General features: G+C 38.1%; 1 protein-coding gene across 7 annotated transcripts in view; it reads right to left on the bottom strand.

The window, feature by feature from the left end:
* Positions 1-18,061, bottom strand: part of MEF2D (myocyte enhancer factor 2D) — a 345,309-nt gene that overhangs the window by 145,551 nt on the left and 181,697 nt on the right. The window lies entirely within an intron of this gene.

Raw genomic sequence — 18,061 nt, 5'->3', positions numbered from 1 at the left:
CTCTCTCTTTTGTGCTCTCTCTCACTCCACCTCTCTTTTGCTCCCTCTCTCTCCTCTCGTTTGCTCTCTCTCCCCCCCTCTTTTGCTCCCTCTCTCCCTCTTCTCTTTTACGCTCTCTCTTTCCCCTCTCTTTTACGCTCTCTCTTTCCCCTCTCTTTTGTGCTCTCTCTCCCCCCCCCTCTTTTGCGCTCTCTCACTCCTCCTTTCTTTTGCGCTCTCTCCCCCTCTCTTTTGCGCTCTCTCCCCCTCTCTTTTGCGCTCTCTCTCCTTTTTTGCTCTCTCTCCATTCATCTCTTTTGCTCTCTTTCTCCATCCCTCTTTTTTGCTCTCTCTCCATCCCTCTCTTTTGCTCTCTCTCTCCCCCCTGTCTTTTGCTCTCTCTCTCCCCCCCTCTCTTTTGCTCTCTCTCCCCCCTCTCTTTTGCTCTCTCTTCCCTCTATTTTGCTCTTTCCCCTCTCTTTTGCTCTCTTCCCATCCCTCTCTTTTGCTCTCCCTTTTCCCCTCTCTATTGCTACCCCCTCTCTTTAGCTCTCTCTCTTCCCCTCTATTTTCTCTCTCCCCTCCTCTCTTTTTCGCCCTTTCCCCTCTATTTTGCTCTCTCTCCCCCCTGTTTTTTTTAGCTCTTTCCTATCTTTTTGTCTCTCCCCCTCTCTTTCTATTTCTCTCCCCTCTCTCTCGCGCCGACCATGCCTGGCCACACTCATGACCCACCTGGCCTCGCCCACTTTCGCCCCACCGCCGCAAACAGCATGTCAGGTAAGGCCAGGTGTGTTTGTCCTCGTGCTGTCTCTACTGTGCATGACAGCTTCGGACAAACACACTTGGCCTTTTATATTATAGGATTGTTCTACCACACACAGATATTGCTCCTAATTGGTTAACTGACAATCTAAAGTTCAGAAGTGGGTGTACATTGTTGCTTAGGAATGGACTTTACTTAGACTCATGTAGTAACAAAATAGTAAAGTGCTATAGCAATTGTGTCCCTTTAACTTCTATTATTCAAATGTTTATATAAGATGAATGCAGCTCGTTTAAAATGGAGTTTTCCAAATGTTAAAAAATGTTTGCAGCTTTGCAAGGCATGCAATATCAATTTGGAGACACAAATACAATGAAAAATTATAAATATATATATATATATATATATATATTTTTTTTTATGGGGGGGGGGATTTTACACAACAATGACCATTCCTAGCACCCAATCTCACGCTGTTATGCCTTTAAGATGTAAAGCAGATGGTCTAGATTTTAATATGCATGATCTCTTGACAATATATGTAGGTATCTAGCACATTTGCGCGTGGTCTTCCGTGCGACTGCTGGAATTCACAAGAACACACATATCACGGCTGCTGAGGTCTAATTATGTCTGCCTTGCTCTATCTGCTAATTAAAAATCTACAGTTCTATCTTTAGCTGGTAGGGAAAACAATCTACTACCTGTGTATATATCAGGAGACTGAATAACAGTAAAAAAAAAATGGAGGTTTCAATGATGTGTAACATGCAATGGTGACACCATAGAGTGATGTATTTCTAGCTTATATGACTGCTGTAAGGGTAAAACCCAGATTTTGTAATAAGGGAAGCAGTGACAGTCACTGGGTTATTCCAAATGAGCTATTAATTTGTGGTTCTGATTTAAATGCAAGTAAAAATTAAAATAAAACGTTCTGTAGTGCGTCACTACCGCAGTACAGGTGGCCCTCGTTTTACAACGGTTCAATTTACACCGTTTCAGAATAACAACCTTTTTTTCCAGTCATGTGACTGCTATTGAAAAGCATTGAGAGGCAGTGCATTTATTAAAATAGCCAATAGGTGGAGCTGTCTGCTTGTGTTGCAGCAAAGCCAATCAAGTTGAAATTAATCAGTTTAACCAGACCTGAGCTATCGAGCAGATTTTAAAGGAATAAGATCTTCCTGTCTATAAATCAGTCCAGATTGGAATGCATAGAAAGAACTGTTTGCAGAAAAATGCAAGTAAAGTCTGTGTTGTGATTATTTTATTAGGTTTATAATGCTGTTTAGCACTTAAAGTCTTCATTTCAAAGCTTTAAAAATAATGTATTAGATGTTACTTATGACAATTTTGAGAGGGGTCTAGAACCCAACTCCCTCACTTCCCATTGACTTACATTATAAACTGGGTTTCAATTTACAATGGTTTCGATTTACAACCATTCCTTCTGGAACCTAACCCCGGCGTAAACTGAGGGCTACCTGTATTTATCATGCTCTGCTTAGTGCAATCTTTTCTATAGATGATGGGGAGGACAATAAATAGGACATATAGTTTTTTAGTGATGGTTATTAAAATGTGTTACTGTCATCAGTTATGGCTTTTAATGGATTATGTAAAGGAAATGTTAACGATCAATCAACTTTAATGCACCACTTGCTCCTGTGAAGATTTAGATAAGCTGTTCATTGGTCTGTATTGAAGGGAGCAAATAGACCACCATCATTAGGCCAAATGTATAAAATCTGTAAGTCTAGATGTGGTTTTCCAGTCTGACACTCACTTGGGCAGCACTTATGGAATTCGATAAAAAATGGTCTTTCCTTGCGAGTAGCAAGAAGTCTCCTATAGAAATAAGGAAAACTTCCTGCTAGGTAAAAGTTTGCAATGAAGATCAAAGTGCACAGGGAGAACCCAGCGTATGTTTAAACTGGAATATTGTGCCTAATACAAATCAAATTATGCTGTTTTCAGTGCCCTGTATCTTAAATTCACTGCTATTTTCATATGCATAGGTTTTCTTTTCAGAGTAATTAATATTTTGAGTATTTTGTTAAAAGCTCGCCACCTTTTCATTTGCGAGAGAGAGAAAAAACAGATCTATAGGGCGAAAATGTTTACATAATTACACTAGGATTTGAGAGACAATTTCATACACGACCATGGAATGCCCATGTTCAGCCCATTTTACGAAAAAACAACAATTACACTTTGTATTTTGTTCTTTTAAAGTGACAGTCTAGTCCAAAAAAAAAACATTCATGATTCAGATAGGGCATGTAATTTTAAACAATTTTCCAATTTACTGTTATCACCAATTTTTCTTTGTTCTCGTGGTATTCTTAGTTGAAAGCTTAACTTAGGAGGTTCATATGCTAATTTCTTAGACCTTGAAGGCCGCCTCTTAAGAATGCAATTTAACAGGTTTTTCACCACTAGAGGGTGTTAGTTCATGTTTTTCATATAGATAACACTGTGCTCGTGCACGTGAAGTTACCTGGGAGCCATCACTGATTGGCTAAACTGCAAGTCTGTCAAAAGAACAAATAAAGGGGCAGTCTGCAGAAGCTTAGATACAAGATAATCACAGAGGTAAAAAATATATAAATATAACTGTGTTGGTTATGCAAAACTAGGGAATGGGTAAACAAGGGATTATCTATCTTTTAAAACAATAACAATTCTGGTGTAGACTGTCCCTTTAAGTACAAATTTCTTGATTTTTTGCATATCCAGGGTACTTAAATTTCGATTTGTGCTGTGCATAATAAATATGATTTATTCTTGTGTAATTTACCTATAAAAGTTTTGATAAAATACGATTTTTGATTAACTATTTTGTAACGATTTTTGATGTGTGAATTGTTAATTATCAGTTTTGTATTATTTTTAAATTACGATTTTCATTCTGCACTTTTGTAATGCATGTATTTCCTTCCCATACGAAAATGCCGTTCAATGCCTTTAGTGAAACACCGTTTTCAGGGTAAAAGTAACTTTATATTATTCCACCAGGGCCCCATATGAGTGCAGCAGGATGAAGAAATGATTGCATAGCAAGTAAGCTTTGAATACATCTTTCAGTTTGCCAAACTACAAACGAGAAATACAGTCAGAAAAACAATATTTTCAATTCAGCTTTTTATGCGCATCGGGTTACAGCACGAGTGATAACAGTTTACTTTCAACTGGAAATACGAGCGCAACCCGACGAGCGCAAAAAGCTTACTTCTAGCGCAGTTAAAGCACGGGCGGGAGCATTAAATAATAATGCACTCGTAATCTGGCCCAAAATATCCTATTAGGAGAAAAAAAAAACAGGAGCAAGTGAAATGTAAGAATCATGGTCAGAACCATTGCAAAATAATGAATGGAAATAATGGCTGAAAAACAAAACATGTGAGGGTAAAGAGACAGACAGAGATACAGGAAGATGAGACAGAGAGTGCAAGACAGCAGAGATTAAAGAGACGGACAGGGTAAGGGAAGAGAGACGTACAGAAAGCAAGAGAAAATCTAGGATGAGAGAGCAGGTGACAGTGGGATTGCATATGAAGTTAAAGTGATGGTAAACGTTGCACGTTTTAAAATCAGGTCCGGAATTTAAGCAATAAAGAACTCATTTTTGAGTTTGAACTGTTCTCCAATTAGCATTCTAGTAGTATGGCACTTTTTTTGTAGCAAGAGTGCCAATTGGAGAACAGTTTAACCAGTTCACTCACAAAAAATATGGCACGGCTAGATGAGAAAGTAAGTTATAGCGCGTATTTATTAGAAAGTCCCTCTAAAATATCACTTTGATTCTGGAGCTGATGTTAAAACATGTAAAGTTTACCATCCCTTTAAGGATGGAAACATTCATGGAAAAAAATCCAGTGGCATTATTTTATTATCTTTATTATTAGCATTTACTATAAGTAGTAGGTGCAACTGTAGCAGTCATTGCTTTTTACCAAACCATCATCTTCCTAAGATCCATACAAGGAGCAAATAACAGAAATTAAAGGGGATACCCGAATATGAACCAGACACACCCTGACCTACACCCTAACTAAGATCCATACAAGGAGCAAAGAAGAGAAATTTAAGGGGATACCCGAATATGAACCAGACACACCCTGACCTACACCCTAACTAAGATCCATACAAGGAGCAAATAAGAGAAATTAAAGGGGATACCTGAATATGAACCAGACACACCCTGACCTATCACTGAGCTAGCAGGGAGTTATTCCCCCCTTAGGCTGGCCTGTATCCCCTGTATAAGTACTTTGAAGGAAGTATTGTGCCACTGATTATAGGCTGGAATAATGGGATAACCTCCAGGCTGAAAGTTGTCAATCCTCCCATAAACGCTACAGCAAGAAATAATGAAGTATTCATTCCCTTCAAGCCCTCTTGCTGAGGTGCCAGAAAGACATCATAGTGACAGTCACATGGACAAATTAGGGAAAAACTCAAAGCCCCAGCCGATTTCTAGAAAACAGCCTGTCATCAATCAGTGTCTTGCTGAGGCTTCCTAGTCACCACTTACAAGAGTCTTGTCTTTCAAATCAGGCCAATTACACGGCTGGTTGTATCTCAATAGGCATTGTTCAGTTTCAGATGTACAAACCCTGGTGATCAGATCATCCGCATGTGTACCACACTCACGTAATCTGGGGCACATTCTTTTCCTTTCCATTTTATATTTTATATATTTGGGGGTAAACATATATTGTACATTAAAATGTGCACTGCATCGATGCAAAATGATGCCTTGTAAATTAAGGTTTTTTTTAAATTCCTTAATCTGTTGCCAAAAATCTGATCTCAGAATGTACAATGGCAATTTAAAAGTCAAGCTAAGCTTATCAGAGAATTGATAAGGAGACTATATCTAGAACAAAAAATGAGATACATATATAAAAAAAGTGTGACAATGAAGAACACCATGTCCTAGTTCCTAAAAAAAAATGAACAGGGTCATATATTTAATAATTATATGTTGTGGGCAGATTTAATGTATATACCAGGTTTACCATCCTCTATTTCATTTGTATAATTCTGTGTTTTATCTAAAGAATGTAACAGCAGGTTAACACAACAGGTCTCGCCTTCTCAGAAGAACGTAACATAGGGTTAATCTCACACCTCAGATCAGAGCGCTGCGAAATATCACAACAAACTCCTTCCTTGCTATATACCTCACCTCCCCCTGAACTAGACCGCGGGCATCTCATTAGCATCTACTAATCTGCATAAAATGATCGGTAGCCCATGATGCTCTGCGTCTCAGGAGTCTTGCAATCTCGTGTATAAAAATGTCAAGAGACAGGAGCCTGAACTGCCAAGAGAAGGCATCGCTAAGCATGGGAATAACAAATAACACACAGAAAAATACTTAATAGCAAGATTGTCTGGCTGAGAAACTGGCAAAAGGAATATAAATAAATATGCTATGCAGTTACATATATGCAAATATGCACTGAAATACAAGCAAATGTCACTTTTGTGGGACATTTTCCTGCTCAGTAATGCAAAAGTCTAAATAAATTGACAAAATGGGCAAGAATTAAACATATTTAATGGTTTTGACATACACCACAATTTTATTTTAGCCACATTGTATAATAAATGTTTGATTTAGTATTTCTTCTATCCTTTTATTGTGTCTACATTTCAAATATTAACATTCTAAATTTAACACTTTAATATTGAATGCAACAGCATTTGAATATAACATTAGAATGCTGTATTGTTATAGACTTAGAAGATTCATTATTTTAACGAATATGACAAAAGACTTGCTCATCTAAGCATAAAAGCCAAATGTGCACAGATTATTCCAAGTTGAGGAATGGGTATGTGCAGAAGGCATTAATCAAGGATTATTATTATTATCATCAGTTATCTGTAGAGCGCTAATAGATTACAGATTAAAAAAATGGCACATATATACCGAATGTTAGTTTATAACATCATGCTGCTGTAAAACAGTCTCATACTGATAGTAACCCCCTTTGGCCAAATGGACGTACTATTACGTCACGGAAAAATGGGTCTTAAAGGACCAGTAAATACAGTAGATATGCATAATCAACAAATGAATGTTAACAAGACAATGCAATAGCACCTAGTCGATTTTTTTTCTAACAAATTTCAAAGTTATGTTTTTTTCACTCCTCCTGTATCATGTGACAGCCATCAGCCAATAACAAATACATATATGTAATATATGAATTCTTGCACATGCTCAATAGGAGCTGGTGACTCAAAAAGTGTAAATATAAAAAGACTGTGCACTTTTGTTTTAATGGAAGTAAATTGAAAAGTTGTTTGAAATTGCATGCTCTATCTGAATAATGAAAGTTTAATTTTGACATGTGTCCCCTTTAAGGACCCTAGTGATTTTTAGCCTCTTTTAAAGGGAATCACTATGTTCCAGCATCTGCCCACAGCACCAGAACTTATCTCACAACTGAGGCATTGTGTCCAGGGCCAGTCAGAGACCAGGCCGGTCATGTGATCATTGTGATAGCAAATCAAAGCGATCACATGGTTACAGTATGCAAACAGTAAAAGTGAGGGAGGGCGGCCCAGAGGTGGCGAAATGGCGTGAAATATATCAAAATGGGCCTGGATCAAAACCTTGGGTTGTCTACTTAAAAATATAAATATAGTTTTGATAGGTTAATAAAAAGTTCTCATTAAATGGAGTGATAGCAAAAATGCTAAAAACTCTCCAGTTTTTGACAAGTTTTTCTCTGAAGGGGTTATGAAGACATGAAAGTCTTATTGTTCAGAAAAAGCATGCAATTGTAATTTCAATTTACCTTACAATATATAATCATATTTAGTACATTATCTTTGCATTCTTTGATGAAATGTATCCCAAGGTAGGCTCAGGAGCAGCAATGAACTACTGGGAGCTAACTGATGATTGGTGCATACACCCATATTCCTCTTGTCATTGGCTCACCAGATGTAGTGTATTGCTGCTCTGAAGCAGACTTTTATGATGTGTTTAGCTCCCTTGCAGGAGATAGAGCACTTTATTATTGCACTGTTGCTTCAATATAACAATGTGTATAACTCAGTATTGGTCAGCTAAGTGTGCACAGAATATGCTATAACTGGTGCATGAGACAAATTGTTCTAGGACGTCAGCTCTCCTGCTAATGACAGACAGCACTATAGCAGGAAGACGGACTTGGCCTCCAGGTTCTTCTTAACCCCATGAAGCCCCCGCAGCCTCAGGATATAGTTTCCTATAATGCCTATTGTTGTGTAATATGGCTATGGATAAATACTATCCCCACCACACATACTTCATGAAAGTCCTCCATCACCACCAAAACAGGAAGTATGCATAGTTTTTTGTTTTTTTTTTTAACCTGGCAACCCACATTTTTTATTAAAGGGATATGGTGTTTTAGCAATACTAAAATATTCTGCAAAGTGTGTTTGTTTTGCTAAATAAATATGCAAAACTACTATATCTCAGCCTCTAACCTATGCCCCACTCCTGTTCGGTGGCTTTTCAGTGTAGCCCACCAAATGGTGCATCAGCCATGCAGACTCTAAGTGACAAGATTTTAATGCTCATATTTATGCAAAATAAAAAATAAAATGTTAGGGAGGTCATATGGTTACTTTGCTGGCGGTTGTGAATAAGCAGCACAGATACAAAGATGATATCAACCTTTACAAAGGGTCTGAGCTTCCAACAGAAGAGACAGGGACATTTTAGTTATTGTCAAAGTGACAGAAAACATTCTTAAATGTGAAGATCTGAAAAGATACAGTTGTGTTGTCTATGTGATTCATTCTACTACCCCCCCCCCCCCCCACACCCACACAAAAAAAAAAAGAAAGGCAAAAAAGCCGGGTAAAAGATTTAAAGAGCTTGCTTGCTGCGCTGGCATCCTTGAGCATTTCCCAGACTTTTACACACACAGGTCTGGCTCCAGCTATCTAGTAGTATTATCAAATCAATAATACCAAGTTCTCAGGAGCCCATCATTTAATGTCAGTCATGACAAAACAGCACGATTACCATCTATACCAATATTTTCATCCCATTTTGCTATAACATTGCTCATAAACAAACAGCATATGAAACAGTATTTTTATGCATGCAAGAGAAACACAAAGTGTACACATACATACACATAATCTTTATAACAAAAATAAATAAAAAAGTGTAAAAATTGCAGAGATTATTTAACAGTATACAATGCATTTGCCCTCCAGAATGAATGCCTTTCTACTTCCCCACCTTATCTTGCTTGACTTGGAGCCAGACACAGAGTGATAGAGACATGCTCAGCACATGGATACCCGTGAAGTGGTTTCCATGGTGACTATCGCCACGCAACAGCTCCAAGGTCCCGGCCTCCTTGATACTCTGGGAGTTGGGAAAATACTCCATCATGGGAGGGTGTGTGCGAAAGCAGTAAATCTGGGGGATAACATAACTGGTGCCACCCCACTCCCCTGCTCAGCAAAGAACTGGTTAACCCTTATAAGGAGGAAAGGGAAAATCATGGCTTTTAATATATTTTCTTTAAAAAAATGCAAATTATCTGGTAAAGTCTATATATTACCAGCTGATGTGGTTTAAATGTTACAAACTAAAAAAGATAGCCTATCAAGCTAATCCTATTCTAAAGATAATCAACAACACATACCAGAGACTGGGAACTTTCAGTCTATGTGTAATCACATTATGCTTCCAAATAGTTTTATAGCATCAGCCAGGAGAAAAGGTACCCATGCTCCAACAGCCAACTTTCATCTACATCATTTGATCTCTAAACAGTTTCCATAATGGAAGAGGAACATATTACCACCAATAGACCAAATAAAGCCAGGATCACACAGGGAATTCATGTTCACGGTAAAAGTTGTAACACACACATGATTATCATTAAAAGTCCATAGCGCTGGGTACAAAAATAGGGGTATACAATGACAAAGACTTGTGATAAAATACAAATACATAACAGACTCACAAATCTAGTACAGGAGGAGGAGGGGTCATGCTCCAAAGAGCTTACAGTCTACAGGTTGAGGGTGCAGAGACATAAGGTTTGGGGCAGCTTGTCACGTGTAGTGTAGTTGCAGTAGTGAGTCAAGGCAGTTCAAGATTTATTTTGGGTAGGATGAAAAACAAAGGAGGGATGTAAGCCTCTCTGAATAGGTGGGTTTTCAAAAAGTGTCTAAAGCTATAAAACATTAAAAACATATTTATCTGATAACACTGCACACTACTTTGAGTTAAGAAGGACGGCATCTCAGATATACCAATTTGTTTCCAGAATACGAACCAGATAAATGAGGGATAAACATTCCTTCATCTCAAAGAAGCAATCAGGACTATCAGGTGAAATATTCTGACATACTGGAGATCTGTCATATGTCCTTGATGGTGACAGTCTAGAGATGGGATGCAGAATCAGTAATTCTTAAAGAGGCAAGTGCCAGATGACTAAGAACAGACTCATTTATAAACGGTAAAATACAAATATTTGGTGCAGAAAATACTGCATTTCTATATTTTATTTGGGTAAAATGGAAGGAAAGCTAAATGTTTAAACAGTAATGAGTTTGTGCCAGTATAAATCCATATAATAATATTCTGAAGGAATGAAAAATGCCAATTAGGTAATAGAACCAGCAACTATTCCAGCGTTGGCCTATTCTATAAATGTACAGATGATCAGCACAGTTAACGGGACATAAAAGAACAAAAAAAAGAAAATGCTGCAAAATATAGTGGAGAATTTTATTATTGTACTATTGCTCACATATAACTGTGTTTTAGCCCTGCAAAGAGATTAAACACACCGTTAAAGGGACATGAAACCCAACATTTTCATATTTCAGATAGGGCATACAGTTTTAAACAGCTTTCCAGTTCACTTATATTATCAAATTTGCTTAATTCTTAAAGTAGCAGTAATGCACTATTAGTAGGTAAACAGGTGAGCCAAAAGAGGCATATATGTAAAGCCACCAATCAGCAGCTAGCTCCCAGTAGTGTATTGCTGCATCTGAGCCTAACGAACCATGACAGTTTAATTTTGACTTTATTGACCCTTTAAAATTACCTCCAGAGAAGCAATGCACTAGCTAAACATATCTGGTGAGCCAATGACAAGAGACAAATGTGTGTGTGTGTGTGTGTGTGTGTGTGTAGCCACCAATCATCACCTAGTTCCAAGTAGCAGAATTCTGCAACTAAGCCTACCTAGCTATGAATGAATGAAAGAATTAAGCAATTTTTAAGATAGAAGTAAATTGTAAAGTTTGTTAATAGTGCATGCTCTATCAGAAGAGTGTTTAATTTAGACTTTCATGTCCATTAAGGTTTAGCCAGGTATATGGAGTTTAATCTGTAGAAAGAGCCAGTGTCACTTTATCATTAAATCAGATAGTTTTGACATTACTGCATTTCTACATTTCTGCAGTAACCGTTGCTATGCGATGCTCAAGCTTTTAAATGTCCCCGTTATGGCCAATGCAGGGACATCTGCAGCTGCTGTCATGGAAACAGATGCAAACAATGGTGACTGCGGTCTGTTTCACCTGTTGTCCATGTGCCTCATGAACAAGACCTTTTGCTTGATGAGCAATGGCATATGGGTGCCAGGAACGCAAGGCGTGGGGCCAAGAGGTCCTGTTCTGCCTTATGCAATCTCCCCCTGTGAGCTGCAATTATAGGGTATACTGGGGGGGGGGGGGGGGGGAGGCAAAATCAAGAGCAAAGATGGTGTAAAGCAAGCAATGCACTGAGTCACTGCCATGGAAGGCTGAATGATTTTGCATGTGGCAACCTCGCTGGTCCTGAGATTAGTTGTTTAAAGAGACAAAAACACAATTTATTTTCATTCTAGAGCATGTGATTTTAAACAACTTTCCAATTGACTTCTATTACATAATATGTTGTGTTCTCTAGGTATTCTTTGTTACAAAATGATACCTAGGTAGACTCAGAAGCTGCTGACTGGTGGCTGCAAATATATGCCTCAGCTTGCTCCCAGTAGTTCAATACTGCTCCTTCAACAAAGGATACCAAGAAAATGTAGCAAATTAGAGATTAGAAGTAGAGAGGAATGTTGTTTCAAAATGTATGCTCTATCTGAATCATGAAAAAAAATGGAGGGTTTCATGTCCCTTTAAAAGGCATATGAAACCCAAAAATGTTCTTTTGTGTTTCAGACAGGGCATGCCATTTAAAAAAAAAAAAAAAAAAGTTTCCAATTTACTTCTATTATCAAGTTTGCTTTATTCCCATGATATTCTGTGTTGAAGAGATACCTAGGTAGGCGTCTGGAGCACTGCATGGCAGGAAATAGCGCTGCCATCTAGTGGTCTTACAAATAGATAGCATTCTTGCAAAACTGCTGCCATATAGTGCTCCAGAAATGGGCCGGCTCCTAAGCTTACGTCTCTGCTTTTCAACAAAAGATACCAGGAGAACGAATAAAAATTGCTTTTAGAAGAAAATTAGAAAGTTGTATGAAATTGCATGCAATGTTGGGTTTCATATCCCTTTAATGCATAGGTCATTTGTGGCTTTCTCTAAAAAAAGAAATGCATAGCACTTGAGTGTTACAACCTAAATCCATTATTATTAAGTAGAACAATTGAAAGGTTTTAGAAACACCTCTGCATTTCATGTAGGTAACAAGGCAGAGTATGAATACAACTGTGTATATGAGTATGTAGCTGGAACATTCCCCCATACCTGTACTGTATATCACTAAGCTTCCAAGGCAGATCAAGATGCACACATACGGCTCAACAAAAACTAATACATAGTAGCAACTTTAAAGGGACATAAAACAAATTGTTTCTTTCATGATTCAGATAGAACATACAATTTTAAGCAACTTTCTAATATTGTTCTATTATCAATTATTTTTTTCGTTTTCTTGGTACGCTTTGTTGGATTTTTCATCAAAGGGTGGACAGGGGCTTACATATTTGCCTCTGTCTGCCGGTTTATCCTCTGGGGAGCAGCAATCCGCTGCCCGCATTTACCATTGCACATGAGCGCTCCTGTGTGTTTGCGTGCAATCCTGCGTGTGATTGGCTGTGAGCGGCAGGATCTTTCAGTCTCCCTGGTCTGATGACCTCTTCTTGATAAATCCTGACTGCAGGTTCGCTTGTGTGAACCTCCAGTCAAAGAGGAGAGAAGGGCTTGATAAATCGAGACCTACTGTATATGACTAAACTTTTGCAACAATGTTATACAGTAGCAAGAGCACTAGATTGCAGCACTGTTTCCTGTCATGCAGTGCTCCAGACATGCTACCTATCTAGATATCTCAACAAAGAATAACATGAGAACGACACAATAAAAGAAGTCAATAGGATTTTTTTTTTTTTTTTTTAAATTGTATTCTCAGTCAGAATCATGAAAGAAAAAGAAAAATGTTGGGTTGCACGTCCCTTTAAAGAGAGTCTGCTAGTTTCAACTAACAGCTGCAAATATATTAGTGAATAGAAATCCGTTTAAGACACATACAGTTGATACTACATTCCTGTTTGGAAGATCATACTTGCTCTCTAAAGTCCCAGCAAAGGTATTCATAATGAAATAAGTACCTTTGAGAGTCACTCTATGGTGCATTAAACAGAAGACAGATTGCTTCAACTTATTCTATAGAATAAATACAAAGACTTCTTAAAAGATGCAGCAACCTCTGGGGAAGGTTTGTGGGAACTATAATACAAAGCAAGCTTTTATTCATGCAATCCTATCACTGCCTTGTAAGTAACATTTAATTTCATATTCTGGCTTATATATATATATATATATATATATATATATACATACACACACATACACACACACATGCAATAGAATATAATGGGTGTAGAATATATAGCCATCAGGCACGCCGGAAAAGACCGCTGCTCCATAACTTGTCCACCTGCTCTGAGGCTGCGGACATCAATTCGCCCGATCCTATACGGTCGGGCTGATTGACACCCCGTGCTAGCAGCGATTGGCCGGGAATCTGCAGGGGGCAGCATTGCACAAGCAGTTCACAAGAACTGCCTGTGCAATGATAAATGCCGACAGCGTATACTGTCGGCATTTATCAATGTGCAGCAGACATCATACGCTACATCGTATCATGTCTGTCCACACTTTAATAAATCGGCCCCTATGACTGGTTTCAGGGATACAGAAGGAAGGATACCAAAAACAAAAAAGGTATGATGGCAAAAGGCAGAGGAACCAGGAGTACAAATGCCTTGTTCATTGTAGCAGAAGTAAACACTGCACACAGAGTAGATGAACTTCAGATTATAGGCTACTGTTTCTGTGCGAGTACGTGTGTGTGAGTGAGAGCGAGTGTGTGTACGTACGTGTGTGTGTGTGTGTGTGAGTGAGAGAGAGAGAGTGTGTGTGTGAGTGTGCATGCATGTTTGAGAGTGTTAGTGTGCATGAGTGTACGTGTGTATGGGGGTACTAAGAGGTAGAGATAGCAAAATGCTCAGGGGCAGAGGTAGCAGAATATGTATCTAGAATGTGTGCATCTGTCTGTTTTGCTCTCTTCTGCAATTTTATGTTTGACTTGGCCAAGGAAGGACAATATTTGACTTTTCTTCACTAGCATTTAAGTCACTAACAAAAAAAGTTTTAAAAAATTGTCAGTGAAAAATTCCATTTTCATCAGGATACCAAGAAGCAATGGATAGTCCATTTTATTCTATATTATCATTATTATTATTTTTACTAATAATATTTTATATAAAACTGAATCCAAAATGTTGCCACTTTTTAAGAAATAACCAAAATAATAACAATATGCTGAATAACCTAACTTTTTCTGTGGAAGCAGCCCCCATCAGCCAGTGAGAAATGGATACCAAAGTATCAGTTGCCTTTCCTGTTCTTTTTCGCTTAAAATGTATTTTGCCTGTGTAATGCAAATATAATTTAATGTTTACTGCAAACATTTTTTGAGTGAAATGAATATAATCAAATGGATAGGAAAATGTATTTACTTCTGTCGAACAATTTAATAAAATTTCTACCAAAATACAAGAAGAATGAACCATTTTCATGCCACTGGTTGAACCTGTAAACCTACAAACTTATTTTCTGATTTTACATTGACATCCATTCAGAAGCAGTATAGGATAAAACATAACTATGAGAATTCACACATACCTAGTATAATTTTTTTTCTTTTGTAAATCAGATAGAGCATGCAATTTTTAGCAACTTTCTAATTTACTCCTATTATAACATTTTCTTCATTCTTTTGGTATCTATATTTGAAAAGCAAGAAAGTAAGTTTAGATCCCGGACCATTTTTGGTGAACAACCTGGGTTGTTATTGCTGATTGGTGGATAAATTCACCCACCAATAAACAAGTGCTGTCCAGGGTCTGAACCAAACATTGGCTGGCTCATTAGCTTAGATGCCTTCTTTTTCAAATAAAGAAGAAAAAATGATAATAGGAGTGCATTAGAAAGTTGCTTAAAATTGCATGCTGATGCTCTATCTGAATCACAAAAGAAAAAACTTGGGTTCAGTGTCCCTTTAACCCTAACTGAAGGTTATAGGCCTGACATGACCTGAGGTTTACAAGCATAGAGGTATAAGGCAGACAAGTGGCAGAAACAGGATTACAGATACAACTTGCATATGTTTCTGGTTAGGAGGACATGCTGGGCAGGGTGATGGAGGTGGGTGATATCCTACAATACATTATGCAGCCAGGTGCTCCAATAGCTGCCTCCATAACTCATTTCAATTAGCTCCTAGGAGGCAGTATCTAGGTACAATCCTAGTGAGATTCAGAAGAAAAATTGAGGTCTGATTCTAGCAACCCCCGGAGGGTAGAAATTATGCTCCTGACCTAGATTTCTGCAGATTGCTGATTTAAACTGAAGATCAAGACAATCGGCAAACAAAGACTTTCCTCTGCAGCGCAGAAATTATTGATTTAATACATTAGAGACAAAACATGCAAATGTTAACTGCACTATGAAAGATTCCAGGTCTGTGCACAAACAATTTATATATATTTATATTCTACTATTTTCATAGAAATCTAAGGCCCTCAAAAAAAAAAAAAAGTTTTAACAAGGGGTTCGTGATAATCTAAAATTACTCAATTATACAGCCTGGACTAAAAGAATAGATGGCCCTGTCCTGAGCTGACTTCTATAGTGTATAGAACTTGTACCCAATGTGTTCTTAAAGACATAATTACTTGTGAGTTTACAGACTGAACATATATGTCACTGGCCTACACTACAGCAACAATTCTGGGCTCTCTGTCAAACTATTTTACAGTGAATGAAGACAGGGAACTAAGGCACTGGATACAGTCAGATAAGGAAGGAGTGGGAAATATATTATAATGGGCAGGGGGGTTAATAAAAACAACATGGAATAGCAGCAGGAAATCCACACGATGGAGAGCAAAGGAAGGGAGTAAAGACAGCAACTGAAAGGGAAGAGAGATAGTTGCAGGAATGGAGATGCCAAGCACTGAAAAGAGCAAGGGGAGTCAGGAGGGGGACACGATAGGAAAGTGCACAGGTGAAAGTCAGAGGGGGAGAGAACGGGGAGGAATGTGGAAGGAGGTGGTAGATTTTTCTAAAATATTTGAAATATATTTATATAATAATATAGAGGACTACAACCTTCATTGGCTAAAAAATGATCAGTGTTTTTTTTTAATATTATTTGTTACTGTTATGTGCATGAACCATGTGTATCAAGTTGCTGCAACCTACATTATGTAAAAGATCCCCGTTGTATTCTATATCAGCTCATTTTACATAATAAACTCATTATGACATTGAAAACTAGCATTTTGTATGCTCCTCCAGAACAAGTTAATGTGCTCCCACTTCAGTGGCTAGTTCCCCTAATGTTACAAGCTTGTGAGTGTTGAATTTGTTCAGCTGAGGTAACAGCTGCAGCGGTAGCCAGGAGGCAGACATATCTACAGCCAAATGACTACTTTTGTCTGCCTTTCCCAGACGATATAGTTCCTTCTGTGTATGTTACATGTATGTGACAATAAAACCAAGTGTTTCAATCACTCCAAAGCTATTGGCACCTCTACCCTGTCCAAATGGCCAACCACTGGCTTAAAACACAATAAACGCAGGTTTTCCCATCATCCTCAGGAGTTTACAGATAGACCAGAACAAATATGGAACACACACATACTGTAGGGATGGTATAGAGCAGAAAACAAAATGAGGAGTGTGTTACAGACAGCTAAATCATGTGTATGTGAGGACTAAAAGCACTGCAACCATCACTGTCAGCCAATGAGTTACAGTAGTGTGTGACTAACCTAGACATGTACAACATTCAGTGGCCGGCACTCTATAGGGAGATGTGTCACATAAAGAAAGGTTCTGACTGATTTGCTGCCTCAGCATTCCCGCTAGATGATCATCGCACAAGGTTGGCTATGTGAAAAAAAAGGCCCCATGTCTGTACTCTCAAGGCCAGATGAGGGGCTGTGCTTAAGTTATGGGAAACTAGCCATGTATAAACATCAAGCAATAGGCAACTGGGAAACCTGTAGTCTGCAAATATGAAGGTACGTGCATTAGGCTCCTTTGTGCAGATCCGAATGTGTTAGTAAGAAGCCGATCGTTCCCGTCAGATATTTTCGTACTCTGATTCCTATAAAATATTCCCACTATAGGATCTGAATTTGCACACATCTTAGAGAAGGGATCTTTTACAGGAATCAAACTGGCTACGAAAATATCCAAAGAGAATAAGAGGCTTCTTACTTCCGTATTCAGATCCTCACGAAGGATCCGAATGCACACCCCTAGGAACTACATTAGATGTGCTGCGTTTGCTGTGAAATCTTATGCCCCGCTTTGGTTTTGCTACATTAGGTTCAGGGCTAATAACTAAAGGCCTATCATTTTCCTGAGAGCTCTATAATGAAGGCATCCACCTTTTGCATGGCTCTACAGTTTATACACATATCCCATTAAGGAAGGAGGCACTTCTCTCTCTCCCCTTCTGAAATAAACTTTAACTTCATTTAATCCTATAATGGCTGTAAATATGACTTAATTTCACCATCTCTTTCTTTTGATTTGTCAACTTATTATAAATTAATTAGAATAATGGCAGAATCACAAGAAACCTCTGGGTTTAAACTGTGTTGGTATTATCCACTGAAAGGAACCACTGCATGTGGCCCAGATGCACATCCCAAAGAAAACATTTGCACATTTATACACTCTCTGTAATCTCTGATGGATAACTTGTTCATGATTATTTTAGGTTATATAATCACGGCACATAAACA

This window comes from Bombina bombina, chromosome 1, assembly GCF_027579735.1.
Source record: "Bombina bombina isolate aBomBom1 chromosome 1, aBomBom1.pri, whole genome shotgun sequence".
Taxonomy (NCBI): Eukaryota; Metazoa; Chordata; class Amphibia; order Anura; family Bombinatoridae; genus Bombina; species Bombina bombina.
This window is presented reverse-complemented; position numbering and strand designations above follow the sequence as displayed.